Source organism: Balaenoptera physalus (genome assembly GCF_965194825.1).
Source record: "Balaenoptera physalus genome assembly, chromosome: 13".
Classification (NCBI taxonomy): domain Eukaryota; kingdom Metazoa; phylum Chordata; class Mammalia; order Artiodactyla; family Balaenopteridae; genus Balaenoptera; species Balaenoptera physalus.
In genome coordinates, this window is record NC_138892.1 from 99,598,271 (window position 1) to 99,624,110 (window position 25,840).

Consider the following 25,840-nt stretch of genomic DNA (forward strand, 5'->3'; position numbering starts at 1 on the left):
TAACATGTCTAGAGCGAGTATTATTGTCATGCATGATGCTAGGGTGCCACCCTGTGGTCATTATAAGTATAGCTTCTATAATATCATACATCGTTATGTTTCTAGATTTCAATTGCAACAATTTTCATGGCTTTTTTATTTTAGTTTTTTCTTAGCATGGCTTCCTATCTTAAGTTTCTTTTTGAGTAATACATAACATTAAAAGAAAATATAAGGCCAAACGAACAATTCCGCACACAAAAATTTATAAAAATCAAAAAGTGGGTTACCACACCTAAATACACAATTTTAGAATTTCGTTGAAAACCTTATAATGATATCTGAGGTTAACTTGTAAAGTAGGTTAACTTGGAAATTATGTTACATTGTTTCTTTGTTAAAAAAATGATACGATTTTTTAGAATAATGGAACTCATAAGGTTAGAGAGAGGTTCAAATAATATATTACAATAGTTATTTTCAATCTTATTTCAAGCACTACTTTTTTCATATTCATCCTGATAGCACACATACTATAATAACTGCAAACCTAGCTGTGGAAGAGTCATCCAATCAAGTATACTCCATTGTTGTTCATTTCATCTAGCTCTTTTTAATCTCTTTTTATTTGATTCCCAACAACTTACTAATTGTCTTTGTACTCCAGGTCCATGGGAATGTGCATCACTTGTTTGTATCACGTAGTCTAGCAGTAAAATGTTGAATTTAGTACATATTTATTTACTACCTTCCTAAGGGTATGCAAGCCTTACTCTCCCATGAAGATTGTTCCTTGAGGACAGTAAACCATATCACATATTTCTTTTTTATCCTCTATATAGACACACCTTTAATTTAAAGTTAATAGGTTGAAGAAGACTGTATTTCTAAAATTATATTTAAAAAAACTATTCAATCAAATTAATTATTTAAGATTGGAAAAATTGGTTTTTATTGGCCAAAGTGACAAGTAAATCAACAAGAAATTGTCTTTGATCGATTGATTCAGTCAACTATTGGAAATACTACTCAAAATAAACCAAATCTCTCCCTAAAATTTCAGTATCATATAACAGAAGTAGTAGGGCATGACTCTGGGGAAGGAATAAGAGAAACTTAAGAAATGTTCATCTGTATTCGTTCTTAATCTGTACTAATGATTAGAATAATTGACATTCTAACTAATTAATGGAAGGATCAATAGACTTAAAGAACAAACATGAAATGCAATCATTACTTAAAAAAATTATCTGCTGAGTAAATTGTTCCTGGTGAGTTGCTCTTTTGGAATTGGGGTTGAAATATTAATCTAATCATAAGATCTTAGATGTCAAACATGATACTCTGATTAGATGAACCCCGTGATGGTCTTGGGAGGAAGAGAGTATATTTTGAATGTGGAGATTATTTGAATAATTGTGATCAGGGAGAGGAATACCGTATATTATTCTCCTCTCTGTACCTAAGCCCTTTGCTCTCTGTTTGCTCTAAAGAAAAGGAAAGCAAAAAAAAAAAAAAAAAGACTGAGAATAGACAGTCTTTTTTTTTTTAAGGTAAATGGAACCCACTATGCATTTATTTTGAACATTCGGCTCTCAGAACCCAGTAAGATTATTGTGTAAAATGGTTGCACAACTATTCATTCAGGTCCATTCATTCAACAGACATTTGTCGAGTGCCTCGCACGTGGCAGGCCCGATCTAGTACTGGGAAGGAACAAACAGCAGAAGAAAACACAGCACGGACCTTGGCCCTGGGGGAGCGTGCATTTTAGTGACATTTGTTTTGAGCACACCATGAGCCTTCAAGTTTTGGAGGAGATGTCAGCCACTTTTAAATGCTAGGAACATGAAGCTGACAAGGAACATTGGGGGTTCAGTTTTAAACAGGGAGGTCAGGAAGGCCTCAGAGAAGGACAGTGGAAAAGAGATCAAATTTTAGGGGGGCCTAACTTTTCCCCTGCCCTCTTAGGGTCTCCAGCTGGGCGTGAGAATTAAATCGATCTAAGGCAGATTAACAGGAGAAACCCACACAGATTGTTCCATGGACATGGGCACCCCCAAGGAAACAAAGACCCAGTGAAGGGGCCAGGTCTGGGTGTTTAGAGGATAGTCTTAATGCTCACATGTCTGCTCATCAAAACCTTATCACACTTGTCATCATATCGGACTTACCACTCTGGGTCTTTATCTATTTGCTGGGCTTTTTTCAGAGGCAGCAGGGTAGCTAAAGGAAGAAGGAAAGCATCTTTAAATCACAGTTATTCTTCCCTTTCTTCTAGAGAAATTTGGGATTTCTCACTTGCGTAGTTTACAAAGAACAATAAAAGCTATGCTGCTACACAAGAAGGACCTCCAGTCTTTTCTCTTGTGAGGTTGCTTGAACCAGAATATTTCTTCCATGATTTATCACTGATCTCATTGTGTCCTATGTTATTAAAGTTGTCACACGATAGTACAGCTTCTGCTGTCTTCCGCAACTGTTATGAGAATGACAAATAGAAGAAGGAATGATTAAGAAAGCACAAATGTAATTGCTTGATGACACAGGAACTACTTGGGAGAGGGTTTAGAAAGAACTTTCTGATTTGTTGGCAGAACCAGAGGAATTGCTAGGTAGTGCCAGGGGAAAGTCTACAAAGAAGAGACCCACTTTAATATACTATAGCTGCTTTAGGGTTGATTTAGTTCACAGAAAATTGACAAGAAGTGAAGATAAAATTTACAACATCAGATTCCCTTAGCAGAAATACTGCAAGTGAGGAGCTAGAAGCTGTGGGAAGGATTTGGAGAGTGATTTGGTGGGAACGGCACTTGCCGCTGCAACTTGGAAGGGAATTTAAGACAAACTGGCCTCAGTGGAGGGGAATCAGGGAGTTAAGAAAGAATTGGCTTTCTTGTACAAACATGAAAGGTCAAGTCAAATGATTTCCGGGAACTCAGGACTTGACTCTTCCTTTTATTATCTCTTTGACCTTGAACATTAAAACTGAAACAGCTGAACTAAATGTTCTCTAAAGCCATGCTTGTCTTCATGCAGGGAGTCTGAACAGAGTTTTAAGGATAGAAACTGCTATTTTATCAATTCTCTGAAAAATTACCAAAAGAAAGGCCATTTTATAGGCAGTAGGAAAATGCCTGCTTGAAAGAGTACACCTAAAAACGAAAACTTTCCGTTGGTTCTAAGCAATAAACTATAGAAGTTAAGTGTTTGTGTCCTGAAGTCAGATGTGGTTTCAAAATCTGTCTTTATCACTTATTGGTTGTGTAATTTGGGCAAACTAATTAACCTCTCTAAGCCTCTTTATCTATAAAAGAGAAATAGTAGTAACTAACGTAACATTTTGTGGGAACTAAGTAAAATTACAAATATAAAATGCTTATCCTGCCGGGAGTTCCGTGATGGCACAGTGGTTGGGAATCCACCTGACAATGCAGGGGACACGGGTTCGAACCCTGGTCCGGGAAGAGCCCACATGCCACGGAGCAACTAAGCCCGTGCGCCACAACTACTGAAGCCCGTGTGCCAAAAGCCCGTGCTCTGCAACAAGAGAAGCCACGACAATGAGAAGCCCGCGCACCACACTGAAGAGTAGCCCCTGCTCATCGCAACTAGAGAAAGCCCGCGGGCAGCAACGAAGACCCAAGCAGCCAAAAATAAATAAATAAAATAAATAAATTTATTTTTAAAAAAAACCTTTGCTCTGTCTTTCATTTAAAAATGTTGTCTCCATCACAGGCCTTACGGAATTTGTGGGTACACAGAAATAATCCGTGAACTATTACCTATTTCTGGACACTGAATTGAGTCCAGCAAAGTGTCTCAAAACACGAGAAGGCTGAGATGAAGGCAAAGAGTAATCATCCTTGTACTTTTGCTGTCGTGGATCAATTATGCTAGATGGTCTCATTCTCAATGATGTGTGATGCCTCCTCATTATGAAAGTTTTCCAACTCAGGATTTAGAAAGGGTTCCTCATTCAGATTTCCTGAATGGTTGTTGAGATTGGCAGGAAAGATAAATATGTCAGGAAAGAATAAAGTACAAGAGTCAATAACACCAGGTGGAACAGAAAGACAGCCACTAACAGCCACTCTAGGCAGTCTGATATTCCTAGTTGAGAGAGGAATGTTCTAAAGGGCATAATAAGCCTTCACTTAGTTGATGATCTGTGTTAGGCTTCTGTCCCTGCATACATGAGGTAGCTATCCAAGTTCATCTTGTATTTTCATCACTTTGTGCTTAGACCACACAGAGCTTCTGTGAGTTTCTTCAGAGCTTCAGAGCTAACCATCATATTCCTCCAACAAGCAAATAGAAAATAAAGGGACTATGGTGGAGGGGGAAGATTGGGAGTTGGGATTAGCAGATGCAAACTATTATATATAGGATGGATAAACAACAAGGTCTTACTGTATAGCACAGGGAACTATATTCAATATCCTGTGATAAACCATAATGGAAAAGAATATGAAAAAGAATATATGTATGTATAACTGAATCACTTTGCTGTGCAGCAGAAATTAACACAACATTGTAAATCAACTACACTTCAATAACATTTTTTAAAAAAGAAAGTAAAGGGACTGTGATTATTTTTGCTGATTAACAAAATTTGTTGTTTAAAGGGATTAGAATTTTAAGAGCAAATGCAATTCTTTTACTGAGGCCAATATCCATTTAAGTTAGATATGTATGTCTTCCCAGTTTTGTTGCTGTTGTTGTTTCAACAACTTCTTAATCTAAAGGTCTCAAGTCTTATTTCTAGGGAGTTATAGTTCCTCTTTGAATGAAGACACTTAGCATCAAAGATATAAAGGAACAATGCAATAGCTTCTTGTGGTCTGTTCCCTTGCCTTAAAATCATTATACTCCTTCATGCTGACTCAGATATATTTATTCTTATTTATGACATACAAACACATAGATTCTTCACCCTTTTGTATTCTAGAATGAACAACCTTCATTATGGCACAATTGTCAGATTCTTTTATTTATCATTAATTCTTCATGATGCCACTATGACATTTTATTTTAAAAATTATGTGCAGTGTTCCTATATTACATTTTAAGTAGAACTTTGCTTACTTTGATAGCAGAGGGATCTTGTCTCAGCTTTATTTGGTTTTGTTTCTTGTTATTTTTCACTGAGAGAACCGAATCAGCTTATCTGACATAGTAGCAGTGACCATTTACATATGTTGAGAAAGAGGGAGAGCCTGGTGTTGGAGTGAAGTACTGGCTATTTAACAGAATGATTCAAAAATGAAGGCCAGCAAAGAAATTTAAAAGACTTTTATTTGGAACACCTTGTCTCTAAGAATCAGGTTTGTTCAAACTTTAAAAAGTAAGAAATGAGAAGAAGGAGGCATTCTTGCTCTGACGGAGATAATGCTGTGAGTTCACCAAATCCCTTCTAGTGCTTGTCCTCCCTTGGAACAAGGAAAACTACTTCCCAGTCCCCCAAGTAGTTGGCTGGAGCCATGTGACCAATCCTGGGCAATGAATATGAGAACAAGTGACATGTGTCATTTCTGGTTTGAGGCAGCGAAAAGCCTTTTGTGAGTCTCCAGGCAAATGTGCCGGCCTCAGGGTCAGTTGGTGGGACCATAAGACCAAAGCAGCCAGGATCACTGAGCAGCTGCATGCAGAGCAGAGAAGCTTTCAGACCCACAATGAGCTTTATGTGAGGAGGGAAAAAACAAACCAAAAAAAAAGAAGAAGAAAACCTATTCTCTTAAGATTTGAGGCTTGCTGCAGAATAAACCCAAGAAAACTTACTTGCAAGAAAAATTCGAGAACTTAGAAGCAAGTTGAAACAGATATACAACAGAAAAGGAGCTTTATACCTGTACCTATGGCTTTTAAAGGCTGGGCTAAAAAGGAGAGAGAGAGACTCAAGACTGACTTAACGGAGAATGAAAAGCAAGAGCCTACATAACAAAGGGGAATCATTTTCCCAGTAGTAGCTGGTTTCAGAAATTATTCAAAGTATGACAGGAAATCATAAAGCCAGCAATTGACACCAAAAGTATTAACCAAGAAAGAAAAAATAAAGATATTTGCAACACAAGTCTTTGATAAGGGCTTGTATCCAGAAGTTAGAAAAAACTCCTGCAAATCAATACAAAAAAATGAGAAAACCCATACAATAATACGTAGAATTTGAACAGACTCTGTATGAAATAGTAAATGGCCAAAAACATAAGAAAGGATGCTCAACTTCATTAGTCATCATGAAAATGCAATGGAAACTATTACGTTAGAGAAAAAATAGAAGCACATGTGAAAAAAAAAAAGAAACACTAGACACCTGTCAACTGAAAAAAGGGCACAACCTAAAAGCTGAGAATTATGTTTTACTTGTCGGACAAAATCAAGGACTTAAGCCTGGGACACAGCATCTCAGATAGCTCTGAGAGGTAAGGGAGAAGCCAGGATACATAGGAGTTTTTGCAACAAAGACCAGGTAGTCGGAACATCAAAAGTTTACTGTTAATTAAAGAAAGTCAGATATCTCAAGGAATTTAGTGCTTTTTTATATATGGGAAGATACAGAAGTCTGGGCTCACTGAAATCGTTCCTTTGATATGGATCTCAGTTATCTGGGGCTAGTATCTGACGCTTTCTCATCCTGAGTCTCCTCAGGGTGCGCTGTTGGGGGAGGGCGCCGCAGTTGACTGCTAGGTGGCGGGCATCCTGTTTCTATCCTGAGTTCCCTCAGAGCTCACAGTCAGGGCAGCTGTAACGTGATGGCTTGATGGCTGCAACATCCTTTGTTTACTGACATGGCAGGCAACATGTTTTTCATTGAGACACCTAGTCCACTTCTTCAGGATAGGATTTGGAATAGAGAGATATTTTTGCTGCTCTTGAAATAGTGCAGTTTACTTATGGCCTGAAAAATTCAGAAGCTGAAAAAAAAGGATGCTTGTGGAAAAGAGCAAGTTGATGAAAAGGGGTACACTGTTCCTTACCAGGACCTAAGGGCAGTTGCTCCCAAAACATCAAGAGCCCAACTCAAGAACAAGTTAACTGAAATGTTCTTTATCTCAATCTGGGAAGTAGATTTGTATGTACATACATACAAATATACATACAATTATATTTATACGTAAAATTTCATTAAGCTATAGAATTAAGATCTGTGCACTATACAGTATGTATAGTTAGGCTCGCAAAAAACCCTTAATTTGTTAAAAGCATAAGGTAAGAGTAATTCTCCAGGTGAAATGATCTTGGGAGCAAGAAAGAAACCTCCTCTAGGAGACAAGATTCATAGGCATCAAGAATGTCACTACAGGAGGTCACAGTGACAGACTTTAATGTAAGGATAAAAGGTCTGAGGCTCCTGCTGGGGATGAAAACATACATCTTCCAGAGCAGAAGACTTGAGTGAAGGTCAAGGTGTCTAGAATTGCCTATTACAAATAATGGTACCCTGCTTAAAAAGTGTTGTAGAAGAAAGACTCCATTTATTTGTGATGCTAGGAACATGGGGTTCAAAAAAAGAAAAGGAAATTTAGAGGTTTCTCATCAACCAATGGGAAGAATTCCTTAAGTAAACTTTAGACAATGTTTATAACACTTCAGACAGAGAGTTTCACGTTCCACCCTATGACAGAGAATATTTACATAAGGCATAAAATCACTATTAACTTCTTAAAGGAGATATTTCTTCTAGTTGAGTTTTTAGCTCACAATTCGTGGACTATAGACATCTGGTAGAAATTCACTGATAGTCTAAGTTGAAAACAATAATTTTCTCCTTGTTTTTGTTTTTCTTTTTCCATTTCCCTACCTCGGTGGCTTGCAATAGTAATGCAGGCACATTGCTTTTGCTCTTTAAATGTTATTGCTCTGGGCAAATTTTCTAAACTTATGTATAGAGATATTTTTGTAATATTCTTTTATATGCAATTATCCTTTTCATTCTTTGGAAAATGGGACATATAAGACACTGTGGGTGGAAAGCAAGGGGATATTTTTTCGACTTTGGAGAGTCAAGGACCTATAATTACTCAAGTGAAAAATGGCTTAAGCTCTGTTACAGCTAAAGGCAAATAGAATCTAACGAGGTATCTGAATGGCTTAAGAAAGGTGAACAGAAGATGAAATTGGAGAGCAGAGCATTTTGGAATTTAGTTTTTTTAGGATTTTAATTTGTAAAGGATAGGAATATTTCTTTGAAAAATTAATAATAGGAGGCATTTCCTTTGGTGGTGTTTTTCATTGTAACTTTTGGGTTCATTTTGTAACTATAGGACAGTGGATTTGCAATGGGGGACTTATGGGGAGAGAGGCATCTTTACCCTTCTCCATACACTTTTGACCTCCTTCCCATGTTTCCAGTCCTTTTCCCCATCCTTTCTCCTTTCTTCCCACTTTCCTTTCTGCTTCCTCTCAGGAGAGGAGAATTTGCTAATCTGCTTGTTCAGAACCAAGGATATGAGGCTATTAACTGTGCTCTATTTTAGGGCAGGTTTGCTGTGTCAGAATCCAGGAGAGGACGCTCTTGTCCATCCGCCTCCTGGAGTAAACCCTAGCCAGGCTCGCTCTCTTGAGGCAGCTGACTGCCCCTTCTCTCCCCACCATTTGGCTAGGACACTAAGTCACTTGGTTAAGTCAGTAAGTAGGTAAGGGTCCCCTCTGTGCTCAGCCTTCTTGAGAGAGAAACAGAGAGTCAGAGGCCCCACTTCTGTACTTCCAATCCAGTTTATACCAAATAGTGCTACATAACCCTGTGCCTACCCAGATAATTTCAAATATTACAATGAAAGCTTTCCATCCGTTTAACTTACTGAAATATTGTGTATACATTGGTCATCACTTACACTAAGTTTGGTTAAGCTGAAAAGAGTTGACATGTGTAAGCAAACCTGAGGAAATAATACACAACGGATTCAAAGGATTTTTGAGATAGAAAGAAAGAGAAAAAGAAATGCACAGGGACTTCCCTGGTAGTAGTTAAGAATCCACCTGCTAATGCAGGGGACATGGGTTCGAGCCCTGGGCCGGGAAGATCCCATATGCCACGGTGCGCAAGCCACAACTACTGAGCCTGTGTGTCACAACTACTGAAGCCCGTGCGCCTAGAGCCCGTGCTTCATAACAAGAGAAGCCACTGCAGTGAGAAGCCCGCCCACTGCAATGAAGAGCAGCCCCTGCTCGCTGCAACTAGAGAAATCCTGTGCACAGCAAAGAAGACCCAATGCAGTCAAAAATAAATAAATAAATTAAAAAAAAAAAAAAAGAAATGCACAGTTCATGTGGCCAGACACGTGACTAGTGATGGATGTGTCAACATTTTTGAAGGAGAGATGGAAGAATTAACTAAGGGCATAAAAAAGCATAGACTAACAAAGGGTTATAGGACCTGATATCTAGTTATAAAAACAAAAACAGGGGCCAAGCACTTTAACTTGGGCTGATTAGGGTATTTCCATGGGTAATTCTGGCAATACATGATTTTTCACCTTGTGTTCCAACTTTGGTTCTTAACTTGGTGTCAGATGCCGCTCCACTGCAGTGTGTTTTTCTTTTTTCCACTGTTCCTTTCATGTAAACTCCTTAGTCAGGAACCCTGAGGCAAAAATCTGAGTGGCAGGATCCAGGATAACTGTTGAAGGACATCCAAAGCCACCAAATCTCACTCTGCCTTCTAAGAAGACTTCCTTTTTGTTCTGTTTTTTTAAAATTAATTTTTATTGGAGTATAGTTGATTTACAATGTTGTGTTAGTTTCTACTGCACAGCAAAATGAATCAGTTATACATATACATATATCCACTCTTTTTTACATTCTTTTCCTATATAGATCATTACAGAGTATTGAGTAGAGTTCCTTGTGCTGTACACTAGGTTCTTATCAGTTATCTATTTTATATATAATAGAGTGTATATGTCAATCCCAGTCTTCCAATTTATCTTCCCCCTTTCCCCCTTGGTAACCATGTTTGTTTTCTACATCTGACTCTATTTCTGTTTTGTAAATAAGTTCATTTGTACCTTTTTTTAGATTCCACATATAAACAATATCATATGATATTTGTGTTTCTCTGTCTGACTCACTTCACTCAGTATGACAGTCTCTAGGTCCATCCATGTTGCTGCAAATAGCATTATTTAAGAAGACTTCCTTAACAATCTTTCCCTTTTCAATCTATTGTACTGGCTTCGACTCCCATTACTCTACAACATTACTCTGGATCCATCCTCTCTGCATGCCATGAATATTCCGCCTGGAAATAAAGATGACCTGTGATGCTTGGGATGGATACTGACTGCCTGAACAAAACACCTAGCTGCAAATGGGCCCACAGCTGTAGTTGCTTGTGAGGGGTAAACTGTGAAGATACCTGGGGTCATCAAACATCATGAAGACAAGCAAGAGGAGCATCTCAGCTGTCTCTTTCCTTGACTGGAACTCAGTTAGTTTTAGTTTGCCCTCAGTTCTATTGTCAGAAGAAGGCTCCTGTCCTCCTTGTCTCCTCCCACAAAGACAGGGTAGGTGGATACTTTCTATTGAATTATTTAAAGGACCCCAAGGTCAGAGATCTCTACCTGTTTTGCTCACTAATATGCCCCAAATGCCTAGAAATGTTCCTGGGACACAGTGAGCAGTCAGTATGTATCTGATAGTTTTATGTAATGTTAATCATTAGAACTTGAAGGCTATTTCTTACTGGTTCGACTGGGAATAAAACATAGATTAACGGCAAAAATAACGAAAGAATTTTTTTATTCAGTGATCTCTGATCAGTACAGAGGCAGTTTTTACTTTGGATTATTTATTTTGTCTTAGTTTGTTCAGGCTGCTCTAACAAAAAATCACAGACTGGGTAACTTACAGGCAACAGAAATTTGTTTTTCACAGTTCCGGAGGGTGGTGCCAGCATGGTTGGGCGAAGGCCCTCTTCCAGATTGCAGACTGCCAGTATCTCACTGTGTGCTCATGGGATGGAAGGGTCGAGGGATCTCTGATGGGTCTCTTTTATAACATTAATCCCATTCCTGAAGGCTCTACCCTCATGGCCCAAGCACCTCCCAAAGGCTCCACCTCCTAATACCATCCTCTTTGGGGTTAGAATTTTAACATATGAAATTTGGGGGGACACAAACATTCAGACCGTAGCAATTTCCTAACGTACTACTTACAATTCAATGAACCCATTGATGCTCTTTTTTTCTGTTTTAGCCACCTCCCCGGAGAACCTTGTAACAACAGAAGATCTGTCCTTCTCTTCATAATAGAGTACATGTCTCCAAAGAACTGAATTATTCTGCCTGTCAGATTCTTTGTTTCCTGCACTTGAATAGTAAAAGATGAAAATGATTAAAGTTTTGTTTTCAATTCTTTTAATAAAAGTCATGGATATTCTACCACAACATTTTTTCAACAATTTAAAAAACAGTTATTTTTCATTCATGTCTTCAGGGAGATAAAATTCCAGTCATTGTAGTTGAACTTGAGTATTTCTAAGTCTTTTGAGCTATAGTTGCCAAGTGATTTCTTGCTTTAAAGCCCTTAGTACAGTTGAAATGACTTTGTTTTAGTATAATCACTCCTTTAACATCTGTCTCCTCTTCTGGTTTGTAAGCTCCACGAGAGAGGATTGTATCTGTTTTGTTCAACACTATTTCCTGACACATTTTGTGTTCTCTAGAACCTAGAAAGCATCATGTGGAGTTACCACTGCAAATGGTTAGACAGTACTTATATATATGTGTGAGCATGTGTGTGTGTGTGTGTGTGTGTGTGTGTGTGTGTGTGTGTGTGTGTGTTTGCATTTTTGGAGAGTTCTCTTCTTTTTTTCTGAGCTTATCCCTAAATTCAGTAGGACTTTAAAAATTGGTCTTACATATAATGATATACTGTAGTAAAAGATGCTGGACACGAGTTCAAAATAGTAGCAATAATAATAATAACAACAACAATTACTATTTATTGAGTGCATATTATGTGACTGGAACAGTTCTAAGCTCTTTAAATGTAATTCTCACTATAATATTTTGAGAGCAGTACTGTAATTGATAACATTTGCAGATGAGAAACTAAAAGATGGGAAAATTAAAACTTTTTCAAATGTGACACAACTAGTTGGTAATTGAGGTGAAATTTGCACCCAGTGTAGATTTTGTACCTTTAACAGCTATCCCTCCCTGGGCGTTGAATCTTTCTCTGCTTCACGCTAATGGTGTGAATCTCAGTTAATCCTTGGACATAGTTTTCTCAACTTGAAATTATAATGATTATCTCAGACTTGTGGAGAGAATTTGGTGATATAATTTATAAACTTTTTGGAGATTGCAAAATGATGTCAGTTTATACAGGGTAGCCTATGATAATTATTCATGTTTACTCAGTTCAGTGCTTCACTGATCTATCTATTGATCAGAAGTTGCTGAATACAAATATTCTTCCATTACTGGTATTGTTAATACGTGTTTTACTATCAGTCGAGCCAATAAGAAATAGCTTGAAATAACGAAAACAATTAATTAGTGGGCATTACTAACAGAATGGGCGAATGCAACAAACCTGACCTCCCAACAAATTTTTGAAAATGAATTTAGAAATAAGGAATAAATCCTTAGCCATACTGGAAAAAAAGATGTCATTAGGAAAACAGAAATGTTTACATACATCTAAAAGATAGAAATCTGACAGGATTGAATTGAGGAAGGAAAATTGGCTGAAAGGTAGACACTAGATATAATGGCTGATATGGTGAGATTAGTTCTGGAGACTCTTCTATCTCATAATCAATGAAAATAATAAGGAATAAGGAGCCAAGGATTAGGGTGACTGCTTAGAGATGGAATGTAAAACAGTCAAGCAGGTTGGTCCTGCTTCCACCCCTTCTACACAAACAAACACAAACATTCACACACCCACACACCCACACACACACAGAGCCAAGCAGTAAACAGTTCGGCATCTGCTTTCAGACTGAAGAAGTCAGTATGAATAACTGGGTCACAGAGGCAATACAGCCTTGCAGGTGGCTGGCAACACCCAAAAGGAATGGAAAAATCCTAATAGAGACAGCTGGAAGATTCTGTGCTAGCAGATTCCAACCCTCTCCACTGCAACAGTGGAAGCACTCAGGAATAAATTTAAAAAGTGTCCACAGTCAGGGAAAGAGGAATTCGCAAATGGAAAGATAAGCCTGCAACCAAGACTAACAAAACACACAGGGAAAAAACAATTTTGTTACAGAGAGGGTCCAAATAGGACAGCAATAAGGAAAAACGAACAAATAAAAAGCACAGATATTGAAAAGAAAGCAAGGAAAGGATCATTAACTATAGGTGATATGATTGCTTTTATTGAAAATTCAAGAGCAGTTAAGCGACAGACCAGCCGAGTTAATAAACAAGTTCACCAGATAAAAGATTACTAAAGGATTTAAAATAACACCCTGTACATGGTAAGTACTATGTAAATCTTACCCTTTTATACAGCAGTGACCAATAGAAAATGCAAGTTAAAAAAACTGTTTACAAAACCTCAGTGTAAGATCTTTAAAAGAAAAACATAAGTGTTACCGAAGGACATAATGAAGATGTAATAAATGGAATGATAAACCATGTTTAAGAATGAGAAGAACAAATATTGTAAAGATATTGTCTTCCTGAATTCTTCTATAAATTCGGTGAAATCTCAATCCAAAATCATACCAGAATTGTTCCTTGAAATTTACAAATTAAGCCCAAAATGTATCTAAGAGATTAAGTGAGTGGTCATGGGGCCCATCAAGAACAGCCACCCCAGTTCAAAGAACTGAGAATTCTAGATAGGACATGAAAAAATCGATTTCAGTGCCTTGCTGAGCTAGCAAAAAATCAAAGGATATGCTCAGAGATTTAACCAAATAAAGTGAAAGCAATACTCCATGGAGAGAAGTAAAGCCTGAAATTGGTGTCTGCCCTAAGGGGATCTGTCCAACCAGGAGAAACTTGAGCTTCCATTTTATAGCCCATGAGAGAAAAGGACCGACACAAAAGCAAGTACTCACTTAAATTCACTAGTGAAAAATCAGGAGTCAAGTTGGAGATGAGTTAACGGAAACCAACCCCTCCACACATACATGCATCTGAAATACAGGAAGGCTACACTCTCATTATGAGGGTGAACTGCAAAAAACAAACAAATTAAAAAGCAAACAAAACAAAGACAAAAAAACCCCTCCTCAGAAAAAGAATGACTTATTATAGGAAATGAGAGGAGAGAGGGAAAATAATCTCCACTGAGAATTCATAACCATAAACCAGCTTTCAAACACATTTGCTACAGTTAGTCCTCAAAACCTCAAACCGAGAATTTGTTTTAAAGCAATAACATCAGTTGCCTCTAATAAACAAAAAAGAGAACCTCTGTGGAAGAAAGTAACTTGAACACAGATGCCAGAGAAGACCCATAGATAAATTGCTCGGCACTGGAAGTTATGGGAGAAATCACACACACACACACACACACACACACACACACACACACACACACACACACACCATGCACGTACAAATGAGGAACCTGGTTGCCACAAGTAAAACCCAGTGGAAACAAAAGGCAATAATCTGCTAGTATGTAGTGTTTTTGTTTTGTTTTTGTTTTCCTGTGCTTGGAAATATGGAAACATGATAGAAAAGGGAAATGGAAGCAGGGACACCTAGGATGGATCAAGAAATATGTATTAATTACATATCCGTTGGGAATTCAGGTGCCCTGAGTAATACAATGAAGACATCTTTGCTTTCAAAGAGATCATAGTCGAGCTAAAGAAATAATAATGCACGTGTTAAAATAACATATAAGTCAGAGATATGAGCCCCAAAAAGATGTAGCATGGACCACTGTGGCCTGCAAGGCTCAGAAGAAGCAGGTTGAGGAACTTCAGTTGTGCCCAGAAGAAATAGGATTTGCATAGTATCAGAGAAGTGGAGAGATTTTTCAGGAAGTAGGAGGAAACACAAAGATGGAAATTCTACAGCGAATACAGATAGGCTCTTAAACTATCACCAGATACTTCCACAGAAAAGAATGGCAAGAAAATGCTTCTAAAGGAAGAAAATCGGCAGCACCCAGGAAACAGACTAGAAGAGAGGAAAAACACATGTATATACAGTGCTATAAAGCAAACTAATTAATTGATCAATTAAAGCCTGCTTATAAAATAAGTAAATAATGAAAAAATGACCACCAGCTAATTGTAAAAACAAGGCTCTGTTATCCAACTGTGTAAGTGGGAAGAACGGTCAGTTGGAAGTGAAGACCCAAAATTCTCTTCCTAGCTTTACTACTGCCCAGCCTTGAAATTCAGATTATTTGGGATTCAGCTTTAATATTTGAAAATTGGGGGAGGGGGTGTGTCCATGGAGGAGGGCAGGTTAATGCACGATCTTATTCATGCTGCAGCACTACCTTCAACTCTGCAAACCTACAAACGCCACAACTCTACAAATGGAATGATGAGTGTGGTATTTCCTTCAATGCCCAGAAGAGGGCACTCACACTGACAACTGAAATTTACTAAAGTAACTGTAATCCCCCTCTTTCGCTGGCTCAGACTGAGCTTCATTACCCAAGAAATCCACGGGGTGGCAATAACACTGAGTGAAAAGTAAATTCACAGTTGAATTCTAACAGGCTTCTTCAGTGGCTAATGTTGACACAGTTCTCTTCCCCCGCCTTTATGATGTCACCAAGGCCAGAGAAGCTGGGAGAACAAAGGCTGTCCCAGTCCTACGAAGGAGACTTTACCGTCCTCATCCTCATTTTACATAAGAAACTAGGAAGAGAGAAATATTATCTAAGGTAGCAGAGATAGTAAGTGATCCAGCCAGAATTCAAAATTCAAAATTTGACCATGGTCAAAGTCCATGGTCCCTTCGCCACACTTGCTGGGGGAGCTGAAGAAAACCGATTTGATTGACAAAGGGACCTTCCTTCCTAACCACCCTTCACTGATACAGAAATGAGATGTTTGCTCTTTTCTTTATAACTAAGGGGCACTTAAAATATTTGATTCCGTCTGAGCACAGGACAATACATATAACTTTCCCAGACACTATTAAATAGTGTAGTGATTGCTATAGCAATTTTCAACTTTAGGGTTTATTTGAATCACTCATATTTCTTTCCTGCCACTTAGATGGAGCAGGAACACTTTTTTTCATTGGCCATAAATTTAATCAAGGCACTGTGAGTTACACATAACAGAATTTCATTCAAACTTGGCTAAAGGGGAAAAAAAGGATAATTTTTCAGTGGAATAAAGGTGCATTTCAAAGAATCCAAAGACGAGAAGTTTCTTTAGGTGATACAGAAGGTTTAGAATCAAGAACCAGAAAACCATTAGGAATTATGGCAATTGCCGTCATACTCATTCTCTCTTTCTCTCCAGGTTCTCTAGCCCATGGATTTCTTGGCATGTCTGGGCTATTGCCTCTTTCTAATGACTGGCTTTGTCTTCTTCTCTAGATGCCACAGCTCCTGGGTTCACACACCCTCAGCTCCAGTGGCTAGCAGAGACTGGCCCACATCTTTCAATCCAGATTCCTAACCTCTGAGAGAAAGAATCCAACTTGGTTGGGCTATGGCTATGGCGTAAGTAATTAAGCACAAACAAGGGTGATGATTATCTAAGAGGGATGTTCTGAGCCAAGCAGCCACCCTAGAAAATGTATGTTACCAGTGGCTAAGTAACTTTCTGGGGAATTTGAAAGAATATCAGGATGAAATTCTAAGCCATTTGGCATTTCCACACGTCCCCCTATGCTAATGGTGATAACTCTCAAACCATAATTTAGGATACAGATTTTGATAATTTTTCAGGATATTTAAAGTTAGATCAAAATTAGAAAATTTGAAAATTTTCACTTACAACATCTATACCTCAGCCTACCCATTTAAAAATGGATTGTAAAAATTAAGATGTACTTTGATGATAGATCAAGTAGCAATACACTTAAAATGACAAAAGAGTAATTTAAATTTGACGTACAGAAAGACTTCTGTCTAAGGGTGCGTCACTGAAATAGGTTGTCATTTACAGCAAACACATCTTTCCTGGAGAATGACCCTCAAATAATAAAGTGGATCTAGCAAGGGTATTTAATATCCTGATTAGAACCAAGTCAGTGAAAAAAAATTTTTAAGTGACACCCTTAAGTTTTAACAACCAACATTTAGTCTATTTAGCAAAAGAGAATGTAAAAGTTAATCAATACGTTACAAATGTGCACTATTATCAAAAGCTAAATTAAATGCTGTTTATACTCTACATCAGTGATTTTCAAAGTGTAGTGCACTTCAGAATTGCCTGGAAGTCTTGTTAAAACAAGAATTGCTGCCTGTCCCTCCTCCTCCAGTTTCCGATTGTCTAGGTCTGTCTAGGGTCTGATAATTTATAATTTGCATTTCTAAAAGTTCCCAGATGGCATTGATGCTGCTGGTTTAGGGATTGCGCTTTGAAACTTCCTGCTCTAAACTCAGGACAGAAGAACCATTTCTTCTTCCTTCCTTCCTCCCTTCTTTTCTTTCTGTTTCTTTCTTTCTTTCCTTCTTTTCTTTCTTTCTCCTTTCCTTCCTTCCTCCCTCCCTCCCTCCCTTCTTCCCTCCCTGCCTCCTTCCTTCCTTCCTTCCTTCCTTTCCTTCTCACATATTTTTTGGTGTATGTGAGAACATGTAAGTTTTCCTCCCTTAGCAAATTTCAACCATCCGATACAGGTGTTGTCACTATAGTCACCATGTTATACATTAGATCCTCAGACCTTATTCAGTTATAGCTGAAAGCTTGCACCCTTTTACCAACCTCTCCCTATTTCCCCCATGCCCAGCCCCTGTCAACCACTTTTCTACTCTGTTTTCTCTTCCATAGGTTGCCTTTTCATTTTGATGGTTTCCTTTGCTGTGCAGAAGCTTTTTAGTTCGGTGTAGTCCCACTGATTTATTTTTGCCTTTGCTTTTGGTGTCAAATCCAAAAATTTATTGCCAAGACTGATGTCAAGAAGCTTTGAGAACTTTAAGAACTCTTGTTCTAAGCTCAGAACAGAAGACCCATCTCTAACTAATATTTTTCTGGGTTCATGCAGAGTTATACCAAACACAACCAAAGGCACCAAAAACTGTAAACAAACAAAAAAAAACAGGAAAATACTTTACTGGCTTACTTCTCAGGGTCCTGGTTTATCCCAATTGCAGATGTAGATAACGGTGGTTGGGAGAGTTAAATCTATAGACGCGTTCACAAATGACATCTCATAAGCTCTCAAAGATGAATGAAAGCTCAAAAGCTGTAGTCAAGGCTAGTACTAGACAAAATGAAAGACAAAGAAATATGTGTTCAGATTGTCACATGTTTGTGAAGGATCATGGTATAATGGAATCATTACAGATTTTGTTGTCAGGCTATCCAGAGTTTAAGACCTAGATCTGCCATTTACCAAGTATGCAATCTGGTATACTGGTTTTCATAATACCTATTAAAAGTGATGTTGAGAACACTATCAGGTAACATATATTAAAATGTCTAGCACATAGTAGGCATTCAAAAATAACAGCCACCATATATTAGAGTCCTATTATGTGCAAGGCACTCAACTAGGTGCATTAGCTTGTCTAATCCTCATAAGAGCCCCTTGAGTTGTCATCATCATCATCACCATCATCATTCCCACTTCGCAAACAAGAAAACAGAATCCCAAGTCACTTAGGCAAAAAGTCAAAGCAAACCCCCAACAGCTTGAGACCAAATGCTTACCTTTTTTTTTTTTAAGCTTTTTTATTTTTTAATATCTCCACCTTTATTTCCCAAAGATGTCTTAAACTTTTTAAATTTTATTTTATTTTTTGGCTACGTGGCATGCGGGATCTTCCCTGACCAGGGATCGAACCCAGGCCCCCTGCAGTGGAAGCGTGGAGTCTTAACCATTGGACCACCAGGGAAGTCCCCAATGCTTGCCTTTCTACAAAGATGAGTTGTCTAATCCCCCTTATCATTCTCTTCCCAAGTTCCCTGGCTGCAGTTATGAACCAGATGTTCTTATGCGAGAACAATTTCCTCATTTAGTTGATTTCCCATACCTTGCCTTTAACTTTCCTCTCTCTAAGTAATGTTCACTACTCTCATATCTTAATTCATCAAGATCTTGTTGGCAGACCTAATTAGGGAAAACTAAGATGTGAGGAAATTTTATTTTTCATAATCTAGTCTCCAGCTTTTTCCTACATTGCTTGAGTAACTCTTTAGTCTATCTGCTATTAGAGTCTGCTACCAGTCGGGAAAAATCTGACCCTGTACTTCTACAGCATATAGTTGCTCATCCTCTCTGACTATGCGGTACAAAGGAGTCTGTTTTATGGCATAAACTAGTTTGTATGGTACTGTCAGTGATATAAATGATAACAACCTTTCTGGGCTATTTGATCACCTGCCTTTGAATAACTGTTTTGATTTTTTTGTTGCATTATTCATTTGATTCTGCTTAGATACATTGTACAGTTGCTCCAGCAATTATGTCCCTAAATAATAACAGTAACTTACATCTTTACTGTCACAATGTTCACATACAATATTGCATAAAGCTCTTTATTGTCTCTGGTAGGTGGGTCTTCAGAACACCCCTTTACTCCACACTTGACATTCAGAGACTACTGTGCTGTGTGGAGCAGAGACACCCTGTCATTATTACCTTAGTTTTATGAGGTACTCCTAAGTTATTGAAGTCTTTTACACTCGTTTGCAAGCTGCTCTCGGAGCAACACTGAGAAACGGGTCAGCATTGTCATGGATTTTACAGATTGAAAGAAGAGGTCTCAGTTTACAGGTTATTTTCTGAAGGACTGACAATCAATGCAAAGTCTTTCTTATAAACAGAATCTAGAATCTCTTTTGCCTTTTGGTCATGAACATTGTAATCGGCCAGCAGGCGTTGATAAAATAATGTTATTTTCTTAGTGATCTTGGAATTGCTTGGACTTTTATTAAATCTCCACAATATGTCAGTTGTTACACAGATTACAACTCTGACACATAGTAAGATGGATAAGTGACACAATATGTCAAATGTATAACGGCCCATGTATATTGTCTATAGTGTGTTGTAGATTTTAATTTGGGTGCTTAGGTGTGGTAAGATATTCACATCAGGCTCTTCTCTTCATCAATGTCATTTTGATCCCTTCCCCGCCCTGCCCCATGACCATAATAATCATAATCAATTACAAAGATGCCACAGGGTCTGCTTCTAGGCCTTCTCCTTCTGCTCCAAGTCCTCTTCAGCGGTGCCTATCTCTGTGATTTTCTTCCATAGCAGTTGATAGTTGAATAAATTTTAAAACCTGTATTTGATTTGTAATGACAGAAAAGTGTATTTGAGTGTATGGTATACATATACATATACAAACATTGTAAATGTATATAAAAAGCCAGAAAGGATAAAAAGCATGTCTTAAAAATTATTTTAACTTTTTTTAAGTAGATAATTTCAAACATTCAGAAAGGCTGCAACTATAAGAATAATGCAAAAAAAATCCACATACCTTTACTCAGGTTTGCTTAATAACATTTTACCCCATTTGCTTTGTCACTCTCTCTCTTTTTGCCTGAACCGTTTGAGGGTAAGTTACACCCATTATGGCCTTTTACCCCTAAACTTTTCAGTGTGTCTTTCCTAAGAATCACAACAGTCTCTTACATAACGACAACTCAATTATCAACTTCAGGACATCTAACACTGACACAGTACTTATCTAATCTACTGTCCGAATTCCAATGTCGTGAATTAAACCAACAGTGTGTTTTACAGCATTTTTTGCCCCCTCTAGCACACATAACCAGTCTAGTGCTGTATTTCATGTCTCTTTAGCCTCCTTTTATTTTTTAAAATTAGTTAATTTATTTATTTATTTTTGGCTGTGTTGGGTCTTCATTGCTGTGCACGGACTTTCTCTAGTTGCGACAAGCAGGGGCTACTCTTTGTTGTGGTGCACGGGCTTCTCATTACGGTGGCTTCTCTTGTTGCAGAGCACAGGCTCTAGGAGCTCGGGCTTCAGTAGTTGTGGCACGCAGGCTCAGTAGCTGTGGCTCACGGGCTCTAGAGCACAGGCTCAGTATTTGTGGCGCATGGGCTTAGTTGCTCCACAGCACATGGGATCTTCCCGGACCAGTGCTCTAACCCATGTCCCTTGCATTGGCAGGTGGATTCTTAACCACTGTGCCACCAGGGAAGTCACCAAAAGACTTTTAAAATGGCTGTGGTTCAAGATCTGATAAGAGTTCATTTGATAAGAAATTCAGTTATTTTTGTGGCATACAACAATTTAAGACAATAATTGGATAATGAGGATATTGATAAATTTCTCTGAACTTCAATTTCTGGAATACCTATATCAGAAAACTTATATCCATATATATATAACCTAAGAAGGTTTATTATCACTTCTTATTTGACAATGTTTCCCATGTAATTTAACATGCCAAATAAACTTAATTAGTTTAACATCTCCTGTATAAGGTGAGAGACAAATCTTTTGGGAATTTCCAGGGGCCCTCTGGGAAATCTCAAAGTTAGTTTGAGGTCAAAAAGACTCCATTTAGATTTGATCTGGGAAGTTGTAAAAAATGTCAAAAGGTTTGAACATTTGACTAAGTAGGATCACATGTCATTATGAAATAATGCTTATTTAGCAGGAGTGACAATAGAAGATATTAAAAGCAAATACGGAAGGTTACATTGTTGTGAACAAAATTTAGCTCTTTTAGTATTGAGAAGACTCAGTTCTCCAAGGTAATCAAAGATCTAATAAATAAAACATGAAGCACAGGAAATTATTTTGGTAAGACACAAAATCTTTGCTTTCCTGGCAGATTACCCAAAAGGCAACAAAACAAAAACAAAAACAAAAAGCTTTCCCCATCTCCTATCAAGAGCAGACTAATAGTCCAATAAAACTGTCTTTTTAACAGAAACAAAAACATATTCTAATTCTGCACCAGTGTACTTTTGATATTAAGGCTCATTCTTTAAAAATATAATTCCGATCATAGCCAGCTTGACCACACATAAAATTCATTTCCAGGATTCCTTTTCCACAAACCTTCTACAAGGTTTTTTTGTATCCCCTCAGGTTTTGTCTTATATTTGTCCTTACTCATTCTTCATCAGCCAGTCATTCCACTTCTGGACAAAATTACTTTCTTTTCCTCTTAACAGAAGTATGTTCTTTATACCTTTCCTTATCCTAAAAACATATTCTTAGAACTACCATACGACTCAGCAATCCCACTACTGGGCATATACCCTGAGAGAACCATAATTCAAAAAGAGTCATGTACCACAATGTTCATTGCAGCTCTATTTACAATAGCCAGGACATGGAAGCAACCTAAGTGTCCATTGACAGATGACTGGATAAAGAAGATGTGGCACATATATACAATGGAATATTACTCAGCCATAAAAAGAAACGAAATTGAGTTATTTGTAGTGAGGTGGATGGACCTAGAGTCTGTCCTACAGAGTGAAGTAAGTCAGAAAGAGAAAAACAAATACCGTATGCTAACACATATATATGGAATCTAAAAATAAAAAATAAAAATGGTTCTGAAGAACCTAGGGGCAGGACAGGAATAAAGATGCAGACATAGAGAATGGACTTGAGGACACGGGGAGGGAGAAGGGTAAGCTGGGACGAAGTGAGAGAGTGGCATGGACATATATACACTACCAAACATAAAATAGATAGCTAGTGGGAAGCAGCCGCATAGCACAGGGAGATCAGCTCAGTGCTTTGTGGCCACCTAGAAGGGTGGGATAGGGAGGGTGGGAGGGAGACAAAGAGGGAGGAGATATGAGATATATGTATACGTATAGCTGACTCATGCTGTTATACAGCAGAAACTAACACACCATTGTAAAGCAATTATTTTCCAATAAAGATGTTAAAAAAATAAATAATAATTAATGACAGTAATGCAATATAACTCCTTGAATAAAATAAGAATCTATAAAAAAAATTCTACTTTCCTTACCTACTTTTTATACACAGTTGTTTTCTTTCACTCTTATTACTTCTAGAGTTTTTAATTAAATGTATTGATTAGAATTCTTAACCCTTAGAAGCCTTAGTTTCTAGTGAAAACTGAGAGGTAAGCAATTATGGGCTGGTTGTTACACCAGCATTCTGTGCACCAGCAAATTTATAAATGCTCAGTAATTTCTAGAAGTACACTCTTTCTCAGTCAACTTTTTAATGTGGCAGAAGACATGTTTACTATTAGACCCAAACATCTTTAATTCCTCTGTAATAAGAATCCAAAAGTAGATGAACTTATATTCAGTTATTAACACTTCAGTGTTATATTTTATTTGGAAATGATCTAGATATTCAATGACTATCCATCATTTAACTTAACTTTAAGGTTTCAAGCTAACAAAAAGATTTTGGAAACTATTTTTAAACAATTATGTTTAGATTACTCATGAAAATTTCACAAGACATTAAACAGCTAGCCATCTTCTTAAGTTATTTTTCTTGCTGACAGATTCTGGAACAGTGATAACATGGGCTTATTTGACTTTTAGTAAACCTAGGTAGAATAAAAGTTGTATGTTTGCATTACATTTAATGTGAATAGTTCTGAAGACATGTTCATTTTAACTAAACCAACAAAACTTCAAGTAGCTTTTATTTATTGAAGATTATCCTGTATCACTTGAACTTGAAACACTTTTGGGTTAGTTTCTATATTTCTGAGAGAATACTTGATTTGTATAAACACTTATTTTTCATCAAGCTAATTAAATAGAGCTCTTTAACAAATTAATTTTGGCAATACCCTCTACGGTAGAAAAATCACACATCTATCCATATGTATATAAATATACATAAACATACAGACAGATACAGAGATCTTATAGTTTTTTTTAATTTATTTATTTTATTTTATTATTTATTTTTTTCTGTATTGGGTCTTCGTTGCTGCGCGCAGGCTTTCTATCATTGCGGCGAACGGTGGCTACTCTTCGTTGCGGTGCATGGGCTTCTAATTGTGGTGGCTTCTCTTGTTGCAGATCATGGGCTCTAGGCGCACGGCTTCAGTAGTTGTGGCACATGGGCTCAGTAGTTGTGGCTCATGGGCTCTAGAGCGCAGGCTCAGTAGTTGTGGCACACAGGCTTAGTTGCTCCACAGCATGTGGGATCTTCCCGGACCAGGGCTCAAACCCATGTCCTCTGCACTAGCAGGTGGATTCTTAACCACTGTGCCACCAGGGAAGTCCCAGAGATCTTATAGTTTTAATTTTTAAATTACAGCCATGGGAGAGGATTGGTTCAAGATGGCAGAGTAGAAGGACGTGCGCTCACTCCCTTTTGTGAGAGCACCAGAATCACAACTGCTGAACAATCATCAACATTAAGACTCTGGAACTCACCAAAAAAAGATACCCCACATCCAAAGACAAAGGAGAAGCCACAATGAGATGGTAGGAGAGGTGCAATCACAATAAAATCAGGTCCCATAACTGCTGGGTGGGTGACTCACAAACTGGAGAACACTTATACCACAGAAGTCCATCCACTGGAGTGAAGGTTCTGAGCCCCACATCAGGCTTCCCAACCTGGGGGTCCGGCAATGGGAGGAGGAATTCGTAGAGTATCAGACTTTGAAGGCTAGTGGGATTTGACTGCAGGACTTTGACGGTACTTGGGGAAACAGGGACTCCACTCTTGGACGGCACACACAAGGTAGTGTGCGCATCAGGACCCAGGGGAGGGAGCAGTGACCCCATAGGAGACTGAACAGGACCTACCTGCTAGTGTTGGAGGGTCTCCTGCAGGGGTGGGCGGTGGCTGTGGCTCACCGTGGTGACAAGGACCGTGGCAGCAGAAGTTCTGGGAAGTACTCCTTGGCGTGAGCCCTCCCAGAGACCGCCATTAGCCCCACCAAAGAGCTGGAAAGGCTCAGTGCTGGGTCGCCTCAGACCAAAAAACCAACAGGGTGGTTACCGAGCCCCACCCATCAGCAGACAAGCAGATTAAAGTTTTACTGAGCTCTGCCCACCAGAGCAACACCCAGCTCTACCCACCACCAGTCTCTCCCATCAGGAAGCTTGCACAAGCCTCTTAGATAGCCTCATCCACCAGAGGGCAGACAGCAGAAGCAAGAAAAACTACAATCCTGCAGCCTGTAGAAGGAAAACCACATTCACAGAAAGATAGACAAAATGAAAAGGCAGAGGACTTTGTACCAGATGAAAGAACAAAATAAAACCCCAGAAAAACAACTAAATGAAGTGGAGATAGGCAACCTTCCAGAAAAAGAATTCAGAATAATGATAATGAAGATGATCCAGGACCTCGGAAAAAGAATGGAGGCAAAGATCAAGAAGATGCAAGAAATGTTTAACAAAGACCTAGAAGAATTAAAGAACAAACAAACAGAGATGAACAATACAATAACTGAAATGAAAAATACACTAGAAGGAATCAATAGCAGAATAACTGAGGCAGAAGAATGGATAAATGACCTGGAAGACATAATGGTGGAATTCACTGCCATGGAACAGAATAAAGAAAAAAGAATGAAAAGAAATGAAGACAGCCTAAGAGACCTCTGGGACAACATTAAATACATCAACATTCGCCTTATAGGGGTCCCAGAAGGAGAAGAGAGAGAGAAAGGACCCGAGAAAATATTTGAAGAGATTATAGTCGAAAACTTTCCTAACATGGCTAAGTAAATAGCCACCCAAGTCCAGGAAGCACAGAGAGTTCCAGGCAGGATAAACCCACGGAGAAACATGCTGAGACACATAGTAATCAAATTGACAAAAATTAAAGACAAAGAAAAATTATT

General features: G+C 38.2%; 1 protein-coding gene across 5 annotated transcripts in view; it reads right to left on the minus strand.

Moving 5' to 3' along the window:
- Positions 1-25,840, minus strand: part of LOC309640917 (uncharacterized protein) — an 81,769-nt gene that overhangs the window by 37,184 nt on the left and 18,745 nt on the right. For 4 of the 5 annotated variants that reach the window (XR_014252437.1, XR_014252438.1, XM_082420408.1 and 1 more), the window contains one exon: positions 20,207-20,322. The gene's annotated coding sequence lies outside the window, so the exon portion shown is untranslated. Of the gene's footprint in view, positions 1-13,999; positions 14,069-20,206; positions 20,323-25,840 lie in introns of those variants that run through there. The other variant, XM_082420410.1, reaches the window with a different exon arrangement.